This window comes from Taeniopygia guttata, chromosome 5 (genome assembly GCF_048771995.1).
Source record: "Taeniopygia guttata chromosome 5, bTaeGut7.mat, whole genome shotgun sequence".
In the NCBI taxonomy this organism is placed as follows: domain Eukaryota; kingdom Metazoa; phylum Chordata; class Aves; order Passeriformes; family Estrildidae; genus Taeniopygia; species Taeniopygia guttata.
In genome coordinates, this window is record NC_133030.1 from 54,277,296 (window position 1) to 54,298,363 (window position 21,068).

The window sequence follows — 21,068 nt, forward strand, 5'->3', positions numbered from 1 at the left end:
ACTCCCAGGAGACATGAGGATCCTTATGCTCCCACCCACAAACCTTTCCTTGCTTAGTGGCTGGTGGTGACCAGAATTACCCCTGGAGGAGTGTGGAGGATGCCTTTATTGGTAGTGGGGTTGTGAGTGTCCAAAAGTTACACAGTCCTTGCAGCATCCCAGCCTGGATGAGCTTCCCCTCAGCAAATGCTCCATCTGGATGACTCGGCAGTGCAGTCATGCAATGGCAGCTGTCCAACCCTGCAAACCACAGAGCAACAGAAACTTTAGACAGAAGTTGCTGGCTAGCACTTGAGGAGGGGCTGCAAGAAGCCCAAAGTAGTCTGGTTGGGCCATCTTTCCAAGGATAACTGGGACAATACCTGTCCCAGAGTGGCCTTGAGCTCCTGGTGTGACTGTTGGCATCCTGGGGTGGGTGAATGCTTCTATGGAGCAGAGGCACAGGAGTGTCTGTGCTGACCTGTAAACCAAAAATAGCCATGTTTCTTTTACCTTTACCTCTTTTTAGGTGGAGGAGTGGCTTGAAAGTTCAATTCTCCTCTCATTTGTGTTGGTTTTCTATCAAGCCCAGTCAAGAGTCTGGCTTGTTCCTTGGAGTTAATGTAATGAGCAGGCCAGGTCTTGCACTGATCCTCTCTTACTGGATTTGGAGTCAGGTTGCCAAGGAAAACCAACTCCTTGGGAAGCTGGGCAGCTTTCATAGCAGTTAGTGATGCCTCTTGGCTGTTTTTGTCTTCATGGGAAGCGTCTCTTGTGGCTCTGTCCTGTAGGAGCTGGTCAGGATTGATGCTGAAATCGCTCTGGGGAAAAGGGCTGCTCCAGCCTCCCCCAGGCTTTGTTGGTGCCTGTGTCCCAGGACTGAATTGTGGCCTCTTTGCCACTGCCAGGGCCAGCACCTCCCAGCTGTGCTGCCCTCCTTTGGAAGGGATGAGCTGCTGTCCTGATGGTTCACAGGTCCTGCAAGATGCTCTGAAATCCTGTTCTAAGGGGGATAATCGATCCCTCTCTCCTCAGAGGTGCAGTGGGCTGGCTGGGAGGCTGGAGCAGCTTGGAGCCATTGCTCTGTTCCCATCGCTTTGAACCCACTGCCCGGGATAAATAGTTGGAGTGTTTCCCTCTCAAAAAGCACCTGCATTTTAGAATTTGGTAAATGCCAACTTAAAATCCTCCCTCTCTCCCGGGTGGAGGGACATCTCATGCTGCTTTTTCATCCCAAGTGCAGCAACCTTTGACAGCCCATGCTCCAGCCCTGAGTGTGGAGGGGAACAAAACGCTGTGTGGTATGTCCCGGCCTTGTCCTGTGGGGTGGCTCCGTCGCTGTTCAAGGGAGCGAGCACTTGGCTCTGTGAGTTATTACTGCACGGCCAGCGGCTCCCTGCGCCGGGGCTTCGTCCCCCCGCGGGCGCTGCTGCTGGGTCCGGCTGTTCTCGGAGAGCTGCTCCGCCTGCCAGGGAGGAGCCCGGCTGGGAGGTGTCTGCTGGATTTGGGTGTTTTTGGTGTTTTTGGTGTTAATTTCCCCAGACGCCGCGGCCGCTGCTGGAGGCGCTCTGTGCCGCCGGCTCCACTAGAGGGCGATGCGATCTGCGCGGGCCGGCCCGGCCCGGCCTGGCCCCCGCGGGGCTCAGCCCTCAGCGGGACCCGGCGGGGCTCAGCCCTCAGCGGGGCTCAGCCCTCAGCGGGACCCGGCGGGGCTCAGCCCTCAGCGGGACCCCGCGGCCGCGGCCTGAGCCGCTCTGTTCAGTGCCACTGCAGAGACGGGACGGGACCGGGAATGTCACCGAAAAGCGGGGTAAAGCCCCAGGGACTCCCGAGCACTGCTGAGATGGCAAAGCAAAGGCGTGGGTGGGGGATGGATGACACGTCCCAGCACGTTCCTGCTGCGAGCAGAGGAGCCTGCCGTGGACACATCCCCAGGAGATGCCAGGGGTGATTGTTCTGTGCTCTGAGCGCAGTCCAGTGGGGAGGGAGGTGAGGCTGTCTGCCACAAGTTGTCTGTTCTCCCTGGGGTTTGCGCGGAGGTGGGTGCAGGGAGAACAGACAACTTGTTTTGTTGTTTTCATCGGGTCTGGGAGGTTGTATTTTACTCAAATATTGAAGATAATAGGGGATCAGTTTCCTTTCCTGGTCTGGGTAAGGTTTGTTATAACATCACTCTGTTTTGAGACAGTGTGTGATGCAGTGTGGCTTTTCCTGGGAGTCCTGAGTTTCTTTTTTCGTTTTTGTTTTCTGAATGTGGTGGTTATTGGATTATCTGTGCTTCCTTACACATGACCAGGCACAACAGAACGAGCAGAAGTGGGCCCAGACCGAAATGGAGGCAGGGGAAAGCTCCAGACCAGCGACCAGACTAAGTGTGGGGTAGAGAGCTGGGTGGGTGACTGGGTTCCCTCACTGAAGAAAAGCTCCAGGCTTTGCCAATAGCCAGGCTAGCACTGGCAAGCAGCTGTGGCAGCTGGCCAGCAGCTGTGTGCTGTAGCTATGAAGTGCCCACACCTTTGGATATGGATTGTTGGCTGAGAGCTGATTGCTGCCCTGGCCCTTCTTCTACAGAGGGTCATTCTGCTCCGGGCCTAATGCTGTCCCAACTGTTACAGTGGCTGAATGACACTGCTTTTCTTTTGTGAAAAAAAGAGCAAGAAGATGACCTGAGGGAGTCTAGAGCTAAATGTGGATTTGGTGTTTAAGGCCAAGTCTCCTTAGAAGGTTCAGGGGATGTGCTTTGGCAGAAGATTAAAGCTCCTACAGTGACTCTTGGCATTCTCGCTGCTCTGTCCACCTTGCTTTAGGCTGCCCATGTTGGGCTGGTCATTGTCCCCAGGGAAGGCTGTGGAGCAGTGTGAACCATGCTGGAGGGGCTATGGGACCCTACCACAGCTCTTGGTGGCCAAAAAGCTCTTGAGCTTAGGGTGGCCCTGGCTCTGCTCTAAGCTGATTTCTGGAACAGACAGAGCCAGCACTACGGGCTCCCTGTGGGGGAGGCAACACCACAGCATCCGCCTGCCCTGCTGGAAATTGCACCCGTTAAATTTAACATGGAACCTGCTGCAAGGTGGCATATCAATAAAAAATGTGAATTGCTGACTTTGACACTCCCTCGCATGAAAACTGACCTTGGGAGATGATAAAATGCAGCTGTACTGAGGAGTGACCTAATGAAGTTTGACTTTAGTTATTCTAGGCTTTCTTCAACTTTTGGTAGGTGTTTTCACTGCACTAACACTGTTGTGACTTTCCTCTCCTCCTGCCCAACACCTTGGGCACGGGCATGTGGGACTTGGTGACCCCTTCCAGAAGGCTGTCAAGAAAGCAAAATTAATTCCAGCTCAGTACATTATGTCATTTTGTTTTTCTTCTGTGGTTTATTTTTCTTTAATTTCATCTGCTCCAAATTTGGTTACACAGAAATTTCCACTTCAACCCAATCTGTGAGTTTTTGACAGACAGGCTTATTTAAGACCTACAGCTGGAAGAAGTAATTAAGGTTTCACTGAAATGCAACTTCTTGACCTAAGGCAAAAATACTAAATTTCAACTTAGTTTTACTTTATAATCTCAGCTTCAGCTTCATAGCTGTGTAACATTTTATTGCTGATGGTGGGAACAGGGCTCTTGTATCCTCCTTTTGTTTTTGTAGTGGAAGTTCACAAAGGTATAAAGAGCTCCTGAGAACCCATTTCCCTCTCTTCACAAAGCAAAGCCTATGGTGGGGGCAAATATATATATATTTTCTATTTAGGGTGCTGCAAACAAGCACTTTTAAATGTTTCTTTCCACTCTAGGACTGGTGGGTAAGGTGGCCAGGGTTTGTCCTTTTTTTCACCAGGGATGGGATAAATTGTCTCATGATGCCTGAATTTTGTATTGCTGAGCTGAGCTTTGGAGTTTCCAGCCTTCAAACCCTTCTGGGTGATACCTGCCCCAGGTCAGCTCTGGCCCTTGGAGATCTAAAAGTGCTACCAGCCCCTCACCCAACACTGTGAATAGGTATGGGAAGGGAAGCTGTGCCTTGCCTGCATCTCCCCGAGACCAATTTCCATACCAGAGCTGGGGGGAGGTTTAGGCCTGGCTCAGAGAGAGGGTGTGTAAAACTCACACTACAGCTGCCTGGAAATATGGCCAAATGGCAATATACCCAAACCTCTTAAAAATCAATAAAGCAAGAAAGTAGTGTGGGATCTTTAGAAAATCAGATGCTCCCATTTTGTCATAGAAGAGCATTCTACACTGTCTTTTTATTAACTTGCAGGCATTCTTGAACAGCCTTCTGTTGTCACCCCTACTTCTTCCCCCTCAACCTTTCTAAAGGTTTTCCTGGAAAGAGTGGACAAGGAAATGGCTGATGCTCAATGGAAAACTAAAAGCCAACTGTTTTAGAATGACTTACAGGAACAAACCTTGCTCTATTTGTCTGGGAAAACTTTACTTCGTTAACTCTCTTGGATGAATCACTGCTGTTAGCAGGAAAGCACTGCTGGTCTTGTCTCTACTGCATCCTCTGGCACCCGTACCTCATCTCCAGAATATGTGCTGTTAATCCTATCTGGAGCCTGTTATTGCCTTAGAATTCTCCCTTTTTGGCTGGACAGGGTTGCTGCTACTGTTTATTAACAAGCACAGTTAAAATACGCTGCTCCTTTTTGCCTTGTGCCATGATGCAGATTTGTCTGACCCCAGCACCAGGAGCTGGATGAGAGGAGAGCCACGAGCTTGGTTTTCAGTGCAGTGAATAGCTGCTCCTGGAGCCTGGATCATTGCTGTCACAACCCCCTTGTGACTGCAGAGCAGTGGTACAGCAGGAGCTCCTGCTGCACATCCACAGGGGCTTAAAACATTCTGACAAGTAAACTGTATGGGCTGGCTTGATGCACGATCAGATAGAGTTTGTCAGGGCTGCTCCAGCCTCATGGTTCATTGGAAATTTCCCATCTTCCCACAGCTGGCATGGTCCTGGCACGTAGCTCCCAGCCAGCTGCAGTGCTCACGGAAATCCAGGCCCCCTGTGCTTGTACCTGACCAAGACAGTTTTGGACTGCGGGGGGACTTGCTGGTGCTCACACCTGGTGAGGGTGATGCCATGGCTGGAGTGAACAAGGCCTGTTCCACCCTGCAGCTGGCAAATACTGTGAAGGAACAATATTTTAGGTGGGCAGGCATGTAGATCCCAGGGGGACTGCCAATGTACTGGGTAACCCAGCCCAGGCAAAACTTTGCTGAGGCATAGATCACTGACCCTGACCTGGGGAGGAGCTGGTGTGGTTCTCAGCCTTCATGAGCCCAGAGGCAGCTGAAGGGGTGCAGCTCAAGCCTGGAGGATCTATCCCTGTCAGAATCAGAAGTGCAGTATTTGTGGAAGAGGAGATGGATTGTGTTTGCTCAGCAGTCCTAGGGGAAGCTGTGTCCTGGGGAGTAGAGAGTAGGAGGCAAAGGGAAAAACAGAAAGCCATTTAAAGGAGTCCTTCATTCACTGTCTGTGCTGTGAGGTCAGCAAGGAGGCTGTTTGGGAGCTTATGGCACTGCTGCTGCATTGTGGCATTTGCTAACACAGCTTCTAAATCCAAGGTGGGGGGGGAGAGAAAGAAAATTAAAAATAAACTGAAAATTTTGGTTTAATAGAGAATAAAATCTGTTAGATGCAAAAAATGGGAATAACTTTCTCTCTGTCAAAATACTTTTTGATACAGTTTTGTGGGCAGAGTGCCTCATTTTCGTTCGTTTTGCAATTAAAAAAAAGCGCCCGGCTTCTCACCGGGGCTGGCTCTGGCAATATCCCTCAGTGACGCATTTGCAGTTGGCAGGGGAAGGAGGGAGAAGGTTCATGTGGGGTCAAACACATCCCAAACGGGTGTTCCTCCAAGCGGGAAGAGCTGCAGTGCAGAGATGCAGCTGCGGTGGCTCGTTGTCCTTGGAAAGGCCCTGCAGGGCTGGGGAGGGACAATAGTGTTCCTGTGCCAGCTCCCATGTGTGTTCAGCAGAGCCCTTCTCTGGGTTTTGGTCCCACTGGCTCCCTGTGGGCTCCTTGTGGTTTGAGGAGGGGCTGTGATGAGCTGGGGCAAATCTTTCTGCCAGGGCTGTTCTCTGTGGGCTTTGGGTGATGCTTGGGTAGAGTTGGCCGTGTGTTTACATGTCTCAACACCCAGTGACCTCCCAGAAGAGTGATACCTGTTCTTCCCTACAGCCTTTAGGGCAGCTGGGAAAGAGGCAATGTCTGGGTGTCACAAGCAGTGCTGGCCAAAACCCAGTGTTTGTGTTCCCTTCCTGTGTCCTCAGGTGGATTTATGTGTATGAGCCACACTGCTACTGCCAGATAAGTGATGGCTCAATGTTTCAAAAAATCTACTTTTCTTGTTCTAAATGATTTCCAAACAGGAGCTAATTGGCTAGGCAATTCCCCTTGTACCAGAGAGTTCATCTTCCCATGTTCAGCACAGGGTCTAGTCCAGTAGTAGGGCTTTGGTTGCTTTGGCAAACAGCGATGATCAGGAGGAAGAGTGACAGTGATGTTGAAACAAAATACACTGAGCTGGACTGGTTTTCTTTACAGGCATTTTGTTTTCTGACAGCTGCAGAACTCTTTGCCTGAGGATCCCGTGCTGAGAAAAATACCCCTGGGAAAAGCAGTTCAAAGTCATTTTTGGGAGAAGAAACTTTCTTCCAGTCCAGCTTTGACAAAAGCACACACATGGAGCAAAACCCTCTGACCTCTCCCAGCAATGGGCTGGGCTCCTCAGAAGCCACAAGCCTTCCTTTCTCCAGTTCTTAACTAGAACCATCCCAGATACCAAGGGTTTGGCATCTGAATCATACAATTTGTCAGTGACCTGTGCTATTTGGAGACTTGGGAATGTGCCACCAGGATGCAGAACAAGGCTGTGTTTATAAGTCATGTTGCTGCTGTAACATATGTCCTCGAGGGCAGGTCTCATGAACATCAGCTCTGAGATGAAATGCTCCCATGTGGCTGTTCCCCCTGGCAGGGAGAGAAGCACAGCCCTTCCTGGACTGTGCTGGTTGTGGTTTGGGACTGCAGTGGAGGAGTTTTCATGCAGAGCCAGGACTCTGGGGGAGGAGGGCATCCAGCATGGGTGTGCTCAGAGCTGGCATCGGCCTGACCTTTTCTTAATTAAGGGAGTGAGCCCTGGTTGGGGTGATCATCATCACAGTGGCTGCTCACTGGTGCTGAGCTGTGCAGGGCAGCGGTGTGGGGATGCAGATTGGGCAGCTTTCTGAGCAGGGGTATTTTAATAGGGGTTGCCAGAGCCCACACAGACTTCTGGATGCACTGAGCAGCCTCATGATCCCAGGAGGGCATTAAAGGCAGCCCTAGAAGGAAAAATGCCAGGACAGGGGGGCTAGGAAGTCATGGGAAGGGAGGCAGAAAAGGTGTTTACCGAAGGCCTAATTAGCACAAGTGAAAAAATGCAAATAGGGTGAAGAGAGACTGGGAAGGAAGGGGAGAGCTATGTGTATGTAGAGACCAGCTGGTGGAGAGAAACCAGATGAAAGGGAAGAAACCAGAAACAGGAGAGGAGCAGGGATGGGAAAACAGGAGGTGGGAGGCAGAGAAGGAAGGCAGGAGGGTTAGTTATTTTGAGGGACTTTTTCAGCAGAAGAAATTTAAGGGTAGGGGAAATGGCATCTGTGGAAGGTAGAGAGGTGAGTTGAACTGAGGGAGGAAAACCTGTGCTTTAATATTTCTCTTTTTCAGGAGGAGGGGAAGATGGTTTCAGGATAGCTGTGTGCTTGGTTACACTGAGAGGAAAACCCAGATAGTCAGAGCAAGAAAAAGACCAAGGTCCATAATGAACAACAAGAGAACAAAGGAACAGAAGGAAGCCGTTGAGTAGTTGGTTGCAGAGAGAATGCAATTGGATTTTATTTTCCCCGCAAAGCAGGGTAAAAGTGGGCTCAGCTCTCCTTCTCTCTCTGAGTAACCCTGAGGTGGCTGTTTTGCTGTTTCTCTGTTGATTATGCTGCTCTTGGGTTACATCCTTGCTGTGCATATGTGAGCAGAACTTGTCCATGGAGCTGTTTCCCATTTCCAGGCCTCTCCTGCAGGGCTGGCTATGGGCACTGGCTGTGTCTGGGTCTGCAGCCCCAGCACAGGGTCCAGAAAGCCACGGTGTGATGGGGTGCTCTCCCTTCACAGCTGCACCCCAAGGAGGCTAAACCTTAGCTGCAGCCTCTCTTGCTCCACGTCCCAGCTGTGTGCCAGGTGAGAACTCAGTTTTAATTACTGAGCAATAACCTTTCTCACTCTCCCTTTGGAGCCACTGCTGTTGAACTGTGCTGGTGTGCATTGCTCAGGATGCTGAGCCCCTGTGTGCATCTGTCATGCCCAGACCACAGAGCCAGGAAAGAAACACACACCAGGGAAAATCCCAGACCATGGAGACATGGCTGTGGTGGGACCATCTCTGCTGCTGGGCACAGCTAAGACCAGGGAGCAGCCAGGTTTCTCTTGTTTCTTTTCCTTCTGCAATATCAACCCTCTATAATTCCAGTAACATGGGTGTAATCATGTCTAGAGGGCTCAGTAGCTCTTCTTCCCCAGTTTGTACAGCAGTACTATAGGCAGAGGAACCTGGGTCTGATTCAAGAAACAGCCTTGGCAGTACAGGCTCTTCGCATACCTGATGGCTGGGCACACGCAGAACAGCACTTGTTGGCCTGGAAACTCGATTGTAGCAATTCTTTGGTGTGTGTGGTTTTTATGCAACTTTGTGTTCTTGATGTGAATTTCTGGCAGACCTGGTGATAACGTTTAGCATCTTCTACACCACTTAAAACATCCCCCTGCCTCTCTTCCCCTTACTGTAATGGGGGGTTTTGTGAAATAGAATGAGAATTACCCTTGTGGTCTATCAGAGGTGCTAATGGAAAAGGTCCTTCTGTGAAGCAGAAATAGTTTTGCATTTTAATGCACTTCTGGACAGATTTTGATTCTGTGTGAGGTTTGTACACAGAGAGGGGGAAAATGTCTGTTAAGCAGAAATCTTTATCAAAATAATGACACCATAATACAGGCCCAAATCCTGCTCCTTGTCACCACCCAAGTAATCATGTGGAACCAAATGCAAGTGCCACTCCTGTAGGAATCTCTAAGTCGACTGTGGTGGCGGTGTAAGTCAGGGGTGACCCCAAAAAGTCAAAGCATCACCTTTGTGCTTGTGTCCTGCATGGGGAAGGCACAGCACGTGCTGTGAGGTCAGGGATGTGAGCATGGTGTGGTCCTGCACATACCAGCCCCCAGGGCAGGACTCCACAGCCAAGAGGAAATCACTCCTGGGTGGTGCCATGTTCCCCCCATTTGGGGGGATCCCCCCACCTTTGCAGCTGTCCTACAGCACAGGGGGGCTGCTTTGCTGCCCATGCTGCTTGCCCTTGCTGCAAAGGGAACCACTGTGCAAACATGGCTCTGCCTTTGATGGGGGAAGGGAGTGGGCAAAACTGAAAGCAAGGTGGTCCCAGGTGAGTGGAGTGAATCCTGTCTGAGGACATAAGGGATGGCAGTGGCCATGGGTATTGTGAGAAAATCCTCCTTCAATGGGCATCTCTGCCATAATGTAGCTGCACTTCAGGCAAAAGGCACATCTGATTTGGCAACAGAGAAAGGCTAAGTGAAACTCTTCTTGTTTATTTTTCTTAGCTTTACAGCTCATAATTGGAGTAGCTGGGTTTCCTCCACAAAAAAATGCAAAATTTAATGACATTGAAACAGCTGAAAGGTAAAGCTGAACAGTTCCCCGTTTTTCTAAAAATTTCAGACTTTCAAATTTCAAACTTTTCTTCTCTTTTTACTCAATCTTTATTAATTTTAATTAAAAACCTGAAAATCATGGTTCAGTACCAAACCAAGCATTTCATTTCACATCAAACTGAAGTGCCAGTAGCAATAGTAATAATATAAACAGCCATTTTCATAATACAAAGAAAGGCACATGCTGAGGCTGGAGATCTTGTTTGGAATGGGGGACTGAGCCCTGGTGACAGCAGCAAGAACACAAGTACAGGCAGTGGTCTGTCCCTTTCATTGACATGAGTGAGATCATACAGTCAAATTGTACAGTCACAAGCCTTACAGACAGAGAGGCCCTTCTGGGATGGAATAAGGAAACTACAGCCGCACCTTTTCGGCCTTTAACAGCACTTCAAGGCCCTGGATCACACTTCCCTCCTTCCAGTTATAGAAGGCCAAAGTGGTTTTGCTTGCAGAAAAGAAAAACATACCCAAAGCCTCAGAAGAAAATATCAAACTCCCTCCCCCTGCTGAATTAGGTATTTTTTATAGGATGACATTTTGAGGGAAGCAAACATCATGAGAGCCAGTGAGCACTGAGAGATCTGTATGTGGTATGTGATAAACTGAAACCATAGCAGTTTTGGGTGGTTTAACTATTTTAGCAGGCAGATGCTGGGGGGTGGGAGGATGTGGGGATGAACTTAAATTCCTGCTGCCCTTATGGACAGAGTAGAGTGGGAGCAGGTGGGGCCCTGATCTCCTCTCCCCATGGGAATGAACAGGGAGCAGGACCAGTGCTTGCCTTGCCCTGGGCTCTGCCCATTGGCTTCACCCTGGATGGTTTTGTTTCCTGTGCTAGGTGTACAGGTTCGCAGGCAGCCGTTCCTATCAGGCATCAGTTGTGGACCACAAAATGAATCAGATCAATAGTCTCAGTGCTGTGATGTCTTTTTGGTTAGCATGGTGTCTTGGTGGCCAGATCCAGGTGTCATATCAGCTGCCCTTAGCTGGAGACTGAGCCAGGCTCAGCTCCTCTTGGTAGTGACAAAGTTTTCTACAGCATCCTATTATTTGTGACTTCTCCTTTGCATCAGACACAGACAACAGACTTGTTGGTCTTCCTCTTCCAGAAGAGAAGCAGCTGGAGATGCAAATCTGCACAGCCAGGTGAAGAGCACAGCCATCCGTGGATGTAAGTGCCCTCACAGGTCTCCAAAGATCTCTCCAGTATTCAGGTCATGAACCCTTGTAATAAAACCACACTTGCTTCACTCTTCCCCTCCATCTTTAGAATGGAAAGAATTTGTGAAGGTAAAACACACTACTTCCAAGTCCTCTTCTTGGTCCCGTTTTGGTGCTGGGAGAGTGCTTCCTCGTGTGTTTTATAACTAAAGGCTGAAAGATTATGTTCAGCCTTTGGTTATCCAGTTCCCTTTCTTCACTCCTTCAGACAGCATCACTCTGTGTGAAACTTGCTGGAGGTGTCTTGGGCCAGTTCTGTGCTGTGGGTCTCAGAGATGGTTCCTGGCAGCCTGCCTGCCTGATGGTCAGGCAGGAACTTTCTCAAGCACTGTATCAATAAAAATGGATATATAGACTGTTCCTGGTCTTATAAAGCAAAAAAATATTTTCACTGTACTGCTTATTTTTTTTTTTTTGTTACCTTTGCAAGCACATGTGGCAGTATGACAGGACAGAGGCTGTGCCAGGACGTGCAGATATTACACTGCTCAACACAGTGAATCTTTCACCATTTTGGTCAAAAGCATTCTTAAAATTTAAGAAAACCTTAGCATTGGCTTGAAGCACAGAGCATTTACATTTCACTTTGCCCCTGAGGCCACCTTAGACACCAGCTGCCCCCACAGCAGAAATGTGCCTGGGCTGCCCATTTTTGGCACATCTGAGACCCCTAACAGGGCAGGTGTCAGAGACCACCAACTCCACCCTTGCATTGCCCCTTCTTGCTTCCAGAGGGTGCTGGCATATCCTGATAATCCATTATTGTTTGATGTAATTGAGAAAAAATGCTGTATTTATCTTCTGCTCATCTAAGCTCTGTTTGAAGAAAAGTTTCTGCTCTCACAGCCTGAGGAGAACCTGCCCAGAGAGGTTAATGGCAGAAGATGTTTATACAGGAATGGAGCTTCCCAAGGAAGGAGCTGGGTGGAAGAGAAGTCTCCTCTAGCTGTCACTTTAATTTCTTGTTTTTAAATGGTCAGTCCCTGCCTTTTAAGAAGGTGTGCTGGATGAGAGCTTTGCCATTTGTGGTGGTGTGAAGAGAATAAACTGATGCCTCTGGCCCCATTCATGGGAGTCAGAAGCCCAATGTCTGCCATGGGCTGGGGGGTCTTGTCTTTGTAAAACAGCCTCTGGCTGGGGGTCCCTTTAGTTTAACAATGGGAGGGGTGTGCCAGCAATGAGGGAGGCTTGTCCTACCTTCTGTGCTGCCCAGTGTGATGTGTGCCCTGCCAGGGCCATAGGACAGGTGGTGTGGTTACCCCAGGGGCTCCTGAACCTTTTTCCCCTCACCCCTTTACAAAGGTTGCACCCAGCCCTGTAGCAGCACCCAAACCCAGTAGTGTCATGTCAACCTTCTAGCCAGGAACTGGGATGGAAGAAGACATGTTGGTCATCTTCTGGAGGCAGGGGCTGGAATGATGATGTTTTGCCTCCAGATGCCAAGCCAAATTTATGCATCAGCACAGCTTCTTCCCCATCCTGAAAGCCTGAGAGAAATTGTTCCACTGCTCTTCTGCAGAAGTCACCTTGGAGTAGTGGGGACCTAAGGAGTTTTGGGGCACAACTACCTGTGTAAAGACACCAGCAACAGCTTGGAGGATGGATGTGAGCCAGTAGACATGAGAGGTCATTCCTGCTGCCCACGGTACCGCACTGTGGTTGGAAGTATTGATGGACCAGGGTTATCTGTACCAGTGAAGATTGCATTATAAAAGTGGTAGCAGATATGGATGTTTAACATAAAGGATTATCCAATGCAGCTGACCTGCACCAGGGGCAGCCCTTCAGAGGGCTGGCATGGGGTGCCAGGCAGCTCCCAAGTTGTCCCAAGTGAAGCCATTATTCTAGTTGGACTGTATTTTAAGATGTAGGATTTGCTGTGTTAGAGGGATGTGATCAGAAATGCCTATGTAGGAGACACAAACAAAAGTAATTTTGCAGTTTTTCACAATTTGACTAATATTTCTGGGAAGATAATTGGGCTTCTGATGGTGATGCTTATTAAAAATTTCTTCTAGGTAGCTGCATCCTGTCATGTCCTGCCCTGACCCTGCATGGGTTTCAGCTGTCACCAGCTGTCCCTTGCTCTTGCCTTTTGAGCTATGTGAAACAAACCAAGAGTAAATACAGCATGAAAGTGTGCTTCCTCCAAAAGCAGCAGCCAGGAGTCAGATGCTCTGGGGGCCTGTGCCAGCTCCAGGAGGGACAACCTGCTCAACACACCTGCAAAAACCTTGTGTGACTGTGGCACCAGGTCCCTGGTGCTCGCTAAAGCAGCCAGTGTGGAGGGGAGGAGAGGAAGACCAATCCTCTAAGGTCTCTTTGTGGTTTTCAAATAGATGAACTTGGACTTCAAGGCAAGCAGGGCCCACTGAGCACCCTGCCTTCCTCTTCCCAGGGGAGCATAGGAATGGGGATGGTCTTCCTCAGCTTTCTCATGTGATGCCTCAGAAAGTCTGCTGATGCTGCTCAAAGTCTGGGTCTGGCTGACTGCAAAAAGTGTTACCCAGCTTTTGTTCCCTTGGCTTTGCTTTCCTCTTTGTTCTCAACTCTTATTTATTTTTCCTACTGGGTAAAGAGAGCATTTGAATCTCCAGCATATACAGACTTTAGGAAATTTAACATAACCATGGCTCCCCTGCAGCTGGGAGAGGCCAGCAGGACTGTGCTGAACTGCAGTGACTTGGTGGCCTTTGTTGGTGTTCACCAACACTGGATCTGGCAGCTGGCAGGCAGTGAGAGCAGTTGCATGTCCTCCTGCCTGCTGCCACCAACTCATGTTCCCTGTGCTCATGCTGCCTCCCTCTCTGGCAGACACAGGTCTCTGTATATGAAGATGTGCATGTAAATATATTTATTTATTTATTTATCATAATGTGTGACAGAAGCAAAATTAGGTTTACCTTTGGGTATCCGTGGTTTTTCTGGCACTGTGATAATTTGACCTCTCCCAGCTCTGCAAGGAGAGGGAGCTGACTGAACATTTATTGCATTTGTAGATTACATATGCCCATCTACAGCATATGTTTACAACGAATTTATAGACCCCTATAAAGGGGCTAACAGGCATTATATTTAATTAATGTGGCAGAAATTATATCATTGTAATAGCTGCCTGGCCTTTAGAGGTAAAACTTAGTGCCAGGGATTCCCAGATGAATCATCTCTGATAAGAACCAGAAATGACATAGGCCATATATTGTATGGTGAATTTGTTTGGATTGGTACCTTTAGGGTATTCAGCCTTGCCAAGTCTCTGTGGTGCTGACACAGTTTATTACACGTTTTCATTTATTAAGAGATTATTTGACTGCAGTTTGTTGTTTTATTGTACAGCAGGTGATAATTTTACACTAAATTAACTGTAACATCTCTGTTAGGAACAGGCCGAAGAGGCTTCTTGCTATGATGCTAAATACTAAGTAATGGCTTTTATTCATCAGGGGAGTAATTTACTGCCATGTGGAGGGCTTGAATAAGACTTTCCACTTACCTGTTATTAGTCTGTGCATGTTCAGTTTAGGGTTAATGGTCTTGTGCCAACACAGGCTCCCTCTTAAAAACAGATATCTGTGCTAAAATTTCACAGTTTTCTACTTTCAGGCTAGACTAAAAAATGATTTGAGGGTACTAAATCTACACACAGGCAAAGAAATGGCTACTGAGGTCTGGAGATGCGTGATGCTTGTCAGTCTATGAGCTGGGATTTTAGTATCCGAAGAGATTACAGATGGGCAGGCAAAGAAGAGAAAACTCATTTCCCAGTTTGACTCTTCAGTAAAATAGAAATATGTTGTTTCTACCCCTGGCTTAAATATTTGTTATTTCAACCAAATAAATAATTCAACCAGAAAATAATTTTCAAACCCTTTATGAAAACAAAGGAAAAAATAAGCAACAATAATAATGCCTCTTTTTCCCCACAGAAATTAATAACTTTTGAAGGAAAAATATTTATTCAAAGCCCTTTTTTCCATTTAAAATAGATTACAGATGAAAATAATTTGCCTATCCCTTAATGAAGTCCATTATACCAGACTAGTTTCATAGTCTGTCTCACACAGATACCATTGAGTTAAGCTTTGTGCTGGGAGATGGGAATTCCACACCAAATTGAATTGGAGACTGAAGCAGGAACAATTATGGCTGCAAATTATTAAAGCTTTGCTATATTGGAAATTCACAGCGTGCTTATAGCAGTAACTTACTATTTAGAAGAACCATACTACAAAGCTAAAAAATAGAGGAAAAAAACAGAACCATAATGCTTTGATCACAAGTCCATGTTTAAAGAAACCAATCATTGGCAAAATAATCCCCTTCCCAACTGCGCCGTGGATTAGCTTTGGTTAATGCTAACACTGCCTTTATATGGAGCACATCAAGGGAAAAATTATCAAATAAAATCTAGGGCTGCCTAAGTAATTCACAGTAAATAATGTGCTGGAGGGAAGCCCCTGACACACACACACACACACTCACTCTTGTTCTCACTTAGGACTTTGCTGTGAGCCAGTTCTGCCTCTGAGTGCAGGGTGAGCGACAACTTCCTGAGCGGGCAGCTCTGAGTCACACACATCTGTTCTGACTGGACAAGCACATCAAGTGGTGTATTTCCAGCTACTGAAAGGATGATCAGAGCTCCTAAATTAGCTGTCCAGTGTGAAGTTTTTTATGATTAGTTATTCCAAGTTGTCTTCTGGGGAATATTTTCGGGCCTTCTTTTAAAATTTGCTGCTCAGATTGCTCTGCAGCAAGCTTGTTAGCTGGAGTGCTCATGGAAAGTTGCTCCCAGAGCAATGTGCATCCATATGCTGAGGATATGAAATAATATTCCTAACTACTTTTTTGCAGTATTCCCCAGATCTACTAAATGGGTATGCCTCTTTTATTTATTTGGGGGTGTTATTGATTTTAGATGAGGGAATGTGAGACTATATAAATGGATGTTGTCTTGTTGCCTTTTGGGAATGATGTCTGATTTCCACCCCCCTTCCCCAATATTTTTTTGAGTCTGTTTTCTGCAGAGGGAATGTACAGAAAATTTCAGTCTCATCCTTAATATGGGATTTTTTTTTTTTTTTAATGAGTGGGAGGCTCTTGGGTGTAAACATTTGAGGAAAAGACCCAAAAACCTGCCCATTTGAGAGTGGAGGAGGTGCATGGCACTCTATGGACACCACAAGCACAGCTGCACACAAGGGACACTTGAGAATGAATCCTTTGCTGGACCGCTACAAAAGCTGCTGCTCCTAAAGCCACCAATGCAAAAATGATGAGCAAATTTGGAAAAAAACTGAGATTCAAACAAATATTTAGTGTATAGTCAACATATTTTTTGGGCATAGGTGAGATTTTAAATGTGTTCAATCCTTCAGAGGGAGTTTCAGTCACTGTGTTTTTAGAGGGACGTGGTCTTGTGCCTGCCCTGCCTCAGCAGCAGCTCAGTGATGTCCATGCCTGTGGATTTTAGGCAGCATACAAAGCACAACGTGAGCTTGTAAAGCCCTGAGAGATCCCTGAGTGAGGGCTGTTCTGCAAGGATCCATGGAGATTACAAATCCTGTTCTGTTCAGGCAGGATTGCAAACGCTGAGGTGAGCTGGCATGAGTGGCACAATCATCAACGAGATCATGTCTATTTTTAACATCCAGCAAAATCATTAGAACCAATACTGTTATCATCTCTGGGGCTAAACCCCCCCAAAAAGAGATGGTATTGTGGGACACCCCCTACAAAATGATGCTTGGAGGCTACACCACATTATATGATACTGTATTACATTTCTACCCATCTACCATCCCTGTAGCCTGTTCAAAGAACTGTAAGTAAAAGTTGAGCTGCTGATAACCACTTTACAAATGAAAACCTTGATTTTATTTGATGGTGTAAGACTTGTGAAGAAAATTAGGGAAGAACATAGAACAGAATAAATTTTATTAGTCGAGTAGATGTGGCAGAATAATTACAGTTTCTGGGGGAGTGTGGAGAACAGCGTAAGAAGGCTGGAAAAGAAATAGCAGCTTAAAATGTGATTGTCTGTTTGGGGTGATAGTAAAGTCAAAAGTGCCATTTCTAGTCTAAAATCCCTATATCCAATACTAAAGAGCATTAGAGCCTAAATAAGGATTTGAATACAAATGTCTTCAACTCCAGCTCACCACAAAATTAAAGGATCTGTTCCAGGAAATACAGTGTCTGCATGAAGAGCCCCCCCTCCCAGATCTATGCCTTTGAAGCTTAAATTTTAATTTGGGATTAAAAAAAAAAAAAGTTGCACAGGGCCCTGCAGGAGTCTGACACAGTATCCTAGAAGAGATCCTGTGCTGCTGAGGGCTCGAGCAGAGCAGGATTGGGGCTCTTGCCACTTGCCTGCCTGGAGAAGGAACACTGCCCATGGTGATGCTGCTGATGCAAGAGTGATTCAGCTGTGAACATGGAAAGAAGTGCTGAATATGAGAGAGAAGCGGGGAATCCAGGGCAGGCAGGATGGCACACAGGCTGGCTGAGTCCTGCTGATCCTGGTCTTAAAGCCAAACACACATGGTTTGAATTAAGGCTGGCCTCCCTCTGTCCAAATGCATTGCAGATTATGGATGATGTGGGTTTTGCATGGGTAATTTTTTCTTTTTCATCTCAGTATAAGGCAGCCCACGAGACACCATCATGTATGATGTGAGCATTTTTCTTGTGCTCTGTGTTTGATTTAATCAAAAGAGCTTTCTTAGCAGCCTGGATACACTGGGTGACCACTTCTACTATTCTCAGCATTTTGCAACATGATTATTTTGCCAGTCCTCTTTTATGTGCAGGCTTGAGTGCACTCAGAAGCATCAGGCACAGCTCATTGATTTAGGGTCATCTGATCTGGGATAAAATAAGACAGTGGGTAACTTTTACCCTTGTATCTTCACCTCCTGGTATAGACAGGAGGGGAAGCAGGGTTGCCTTCAGCAGGAGCCCATGGGTGCCCCTGTCAAACAAGACACCTCAGTGCTGCACTGCTGTGTCCCAGCAGCAGCAGGGGCAGAGTCCCTGATGCAGGACATTTCTTTGCTAGACTGCTGGGAGCTGAGGCTGGCCCATGGCTCCAGTGGTGGCCTATGGCTCGAGTGGTGTCTCACTGTCATGGTTTGTGGCCTCTCTGGGGTTGTCCCCCAGCAGGTGGCACAGACCCAGCAGCACCAGGAGGTTCTGCCTCAGAGTGACAGTGGGGATTTGCTGTCGTGCCTCACTGATGCTCTGCCAGCTGCCCAGTTCCTCTGTAAGCAAACCTGAGATTGGGGTTTGTTTTTATTTATTCTATTACATAAAATATTCAAATTTGGAAAAAAAACCAAAACAACCCAACCCACACCAACATCAGAAGAGCCCCCAATATCCAAAGGTGTTTCCAGAGAAGGATATTTCCCATTTGCTCCTGCTGGGCAGGGTTGCTATCCCTTTGTCCCATGGTGCAGTGCTTTCCATTTTGAGGTCTGATGTTCTTGGGTCAGACGTGGATGCAGGAGCCTCTCCAAATTAGGGGCCTGCTAAGCCTGGCTCATGGACCACTTGCAAGCTCCCTCCAAGTGAGTGTATGCAAATTCACTGATTGTATTCCTTGTCTTTCTGGAGCTTGTTGTGCAACTCAAGATTGGTTTATGCATCATCCTGCTATGAGTCCGAAGTCCTGGAGGGAGATATGCCAGTATGAGGCATATTAGTGAAAAGACCTAGTAAATGGGACGGTGACTTCATTTTAGCCAGTGGGAGAATTTGTGCAATGCAGCTCAGCTTGGGCTCTGAGGGCAAGGAACCTTTGGTGAGAGGCAGCTGAGAGCAGACAAGGGTTAATTTTTTCACCTGGAAGGGCTGCATTTTCCTGAAGAGGGAAGAGCCTCTCTCCTGTGAGCTCTGGAAAACATTCTGAATTTTTTTTTCTTCTTCAAATAAAGAATTCATTAAGTTTTCTGTTCCTCTGAGTCCCTGTGCTTCCCATTCCCAGAGGCATAATATTGAGCCTAATCACCAGCTAGAACAACTGAGGCCTTTATTTTGGTGTAAAGCTACATGAAAAAAGAAAGTCCCCTGTGTATGCAGCTGTAACACTTGCATAATTTTAAGAAATATGGAGAAACTCACGACTGATTTCCAAATCTGCGTCTTCCTTTTTCCTATAATGAGTGTGATGCATAATTTACACAGGCAAGAAAATGTAGGAAGCTGATTATTTCTTCTTTGTGTTTGTTTTCATTCAGTTACAGAAGGGCTGGAACTGCAGAAAGCTGAGATAAGAGCCCTACCCCTTCCTTGGTGCAGTGGTGATATGAAGAATGAAGAGGAATTGAAGGTACAAACACCAGGACTTAGTTGGGTCTTTCCAGCAGTTATCAAAAACAAATATGTCTTGTTTGTTTCCTGTCTTGAAAAGGAGGAAGATGAGAGCCATAGAGTGAAATGCTCAGTGAATTTGGGGGCAATGACAGCCTCAGCCACTGAGATACCTGGCCACACCCACAGCTCTGGCAATAAACTGCTGACTACAAGGAATATTATAAAAATTCCTCCCTGGATGCCATAGACATGTCGATGGTTTTGCATATGTTGAAAACTCCCTGGCTAATGACATATTTCCTCTTTGGGCTGACTCATGAGCTGCTTCTCCTTGTTGCTATGAAAGTTGGAAGCACTTCAATGCTGTGTGCTGCAAGTACATTTCATGAAAGGAGAGGAAAATCTCAGTATTATTTCTGGATTCACAGATTTGACCCTTTCACTTTTGCAGTCAGTGAGCTCTGCCAGTTCGACATTTATTAAATAGCTTGTTAGTGGCAGAAGGAATGGCAATAAAATTTGTGTGTATAATTTAAAGCAAACAATCTCTGTTCTTAATCCGGCCTTCAAGGCCTGAAGTAAACAACTGCATTTCAAGGGAACGCTACTGAGAAAAGGAAAGGTCTGTTGGGTGCTACTTGCTTTTAAGCATTGAGACAAAGTGTTTAACAGCCTAAAAGCTCTAAACCCCGCTTGTTCTGGGGAGATAACAGCTCCATTAATTAGCTGATCAAATATTACTTTATTGGTAAATTCTTTTATTGGCCTGGAATGGCTTGTGCTTGCTTATGAGACATGTAACTCAAGTCTTTTGAGCATTTATAATATTCTATAATATAATACAGATTATTTGATGTAATTGCCATAATTCTCTAATTTAAGTGATATTTGCATCAATATTGTGTGTTGATTATGACCTGGTTCAGGGTATTTATCTGAGCTGATTTTCAGCGGTTCTCAGGTCAAAAATAAAATGTCCAAAATTGGACATGTTGAATGTTGTTTTCTCTCCCTCACCAGAGCCGGTGAAACTCGTGGGTCTGAGTACATGAGCTCATTTTGAGTTAGCACCATGCCAGCACATGAGCAGAGGGAAACGTGAGGAAAAAGAGGCCGGATAAAGCCCTAAGGGCTGCTGACAGGAGCCGATCTGGCTCCACTGCATCTGACTCCTGAGCAGGGGCAGTTTGTATGGAGATGGACAGCACCTTCCTCTGTGTCTGTTTGCCCTGGTGCACTGGTGGTTATGAGCTGCTGATGGCCAGAGGTTACAGCCTTGGGGCTTAAGGGAAACTAAAATCACTGCTAATTCACCTTGAGAAGTGAAAAGTAGGCAGCATGCTCAGGGCCGCAACAAGAGCCAGAGTGGGGAGCTGGGGGCACACGCAGTGGCTGAGTTCTGCCAGCAGAAGCCACTTGGCCCTCGAGCCAGCACCAGGCTGTCTTGCAGGGACGTGGGCTGCACAGACTGGAATCGTTGGTGGATTTGAATCAGTCCTAGCATTTCACAACCTCTCCCTGCAGTTCCCTATGCAGGGCCCCTATACATTTGTATACCATACAGTTCCTTCACAGCATGCAGTACTTTGAACACATAATATACATGTTTATCTCAAAGCAGGATAGACACCAATTAACACTGCCCATTAATGAGGGCACAGTCAACTTGCATAACCTTGAACCACTGAATGCACACAGTGATGTATGAATGAGAGGTTAACTGCAGATGACAGCTCATTTCTTTTTGCTCTTCTGCCCAGAACATCCTGCC

General features: G+C 47.0%; 1 long non-coding RNA gene across 1 annotated transcript; it reads left to right on the forward strand.

Annotated features, from left to right (window-relative positions):
• The first annotated feature begins 1,613 nt into the window (after positions 1-1,613).
• On the forward strand, positions 1,614-20,283 carry LOC140684345 (uncharacterized). Its single transcript, XR_012056541.1, has 3 exons — positions 1,614-1,789; positions 19,222-19,313; positions 19,395-20,283. It is a non-coding gene; the product is annotated as an uncharacterized lncRNA (long non-coding RNA).
• The last annotated feature ends 785 nt before the right edge of the window (positions 20,284-21,068 follow it).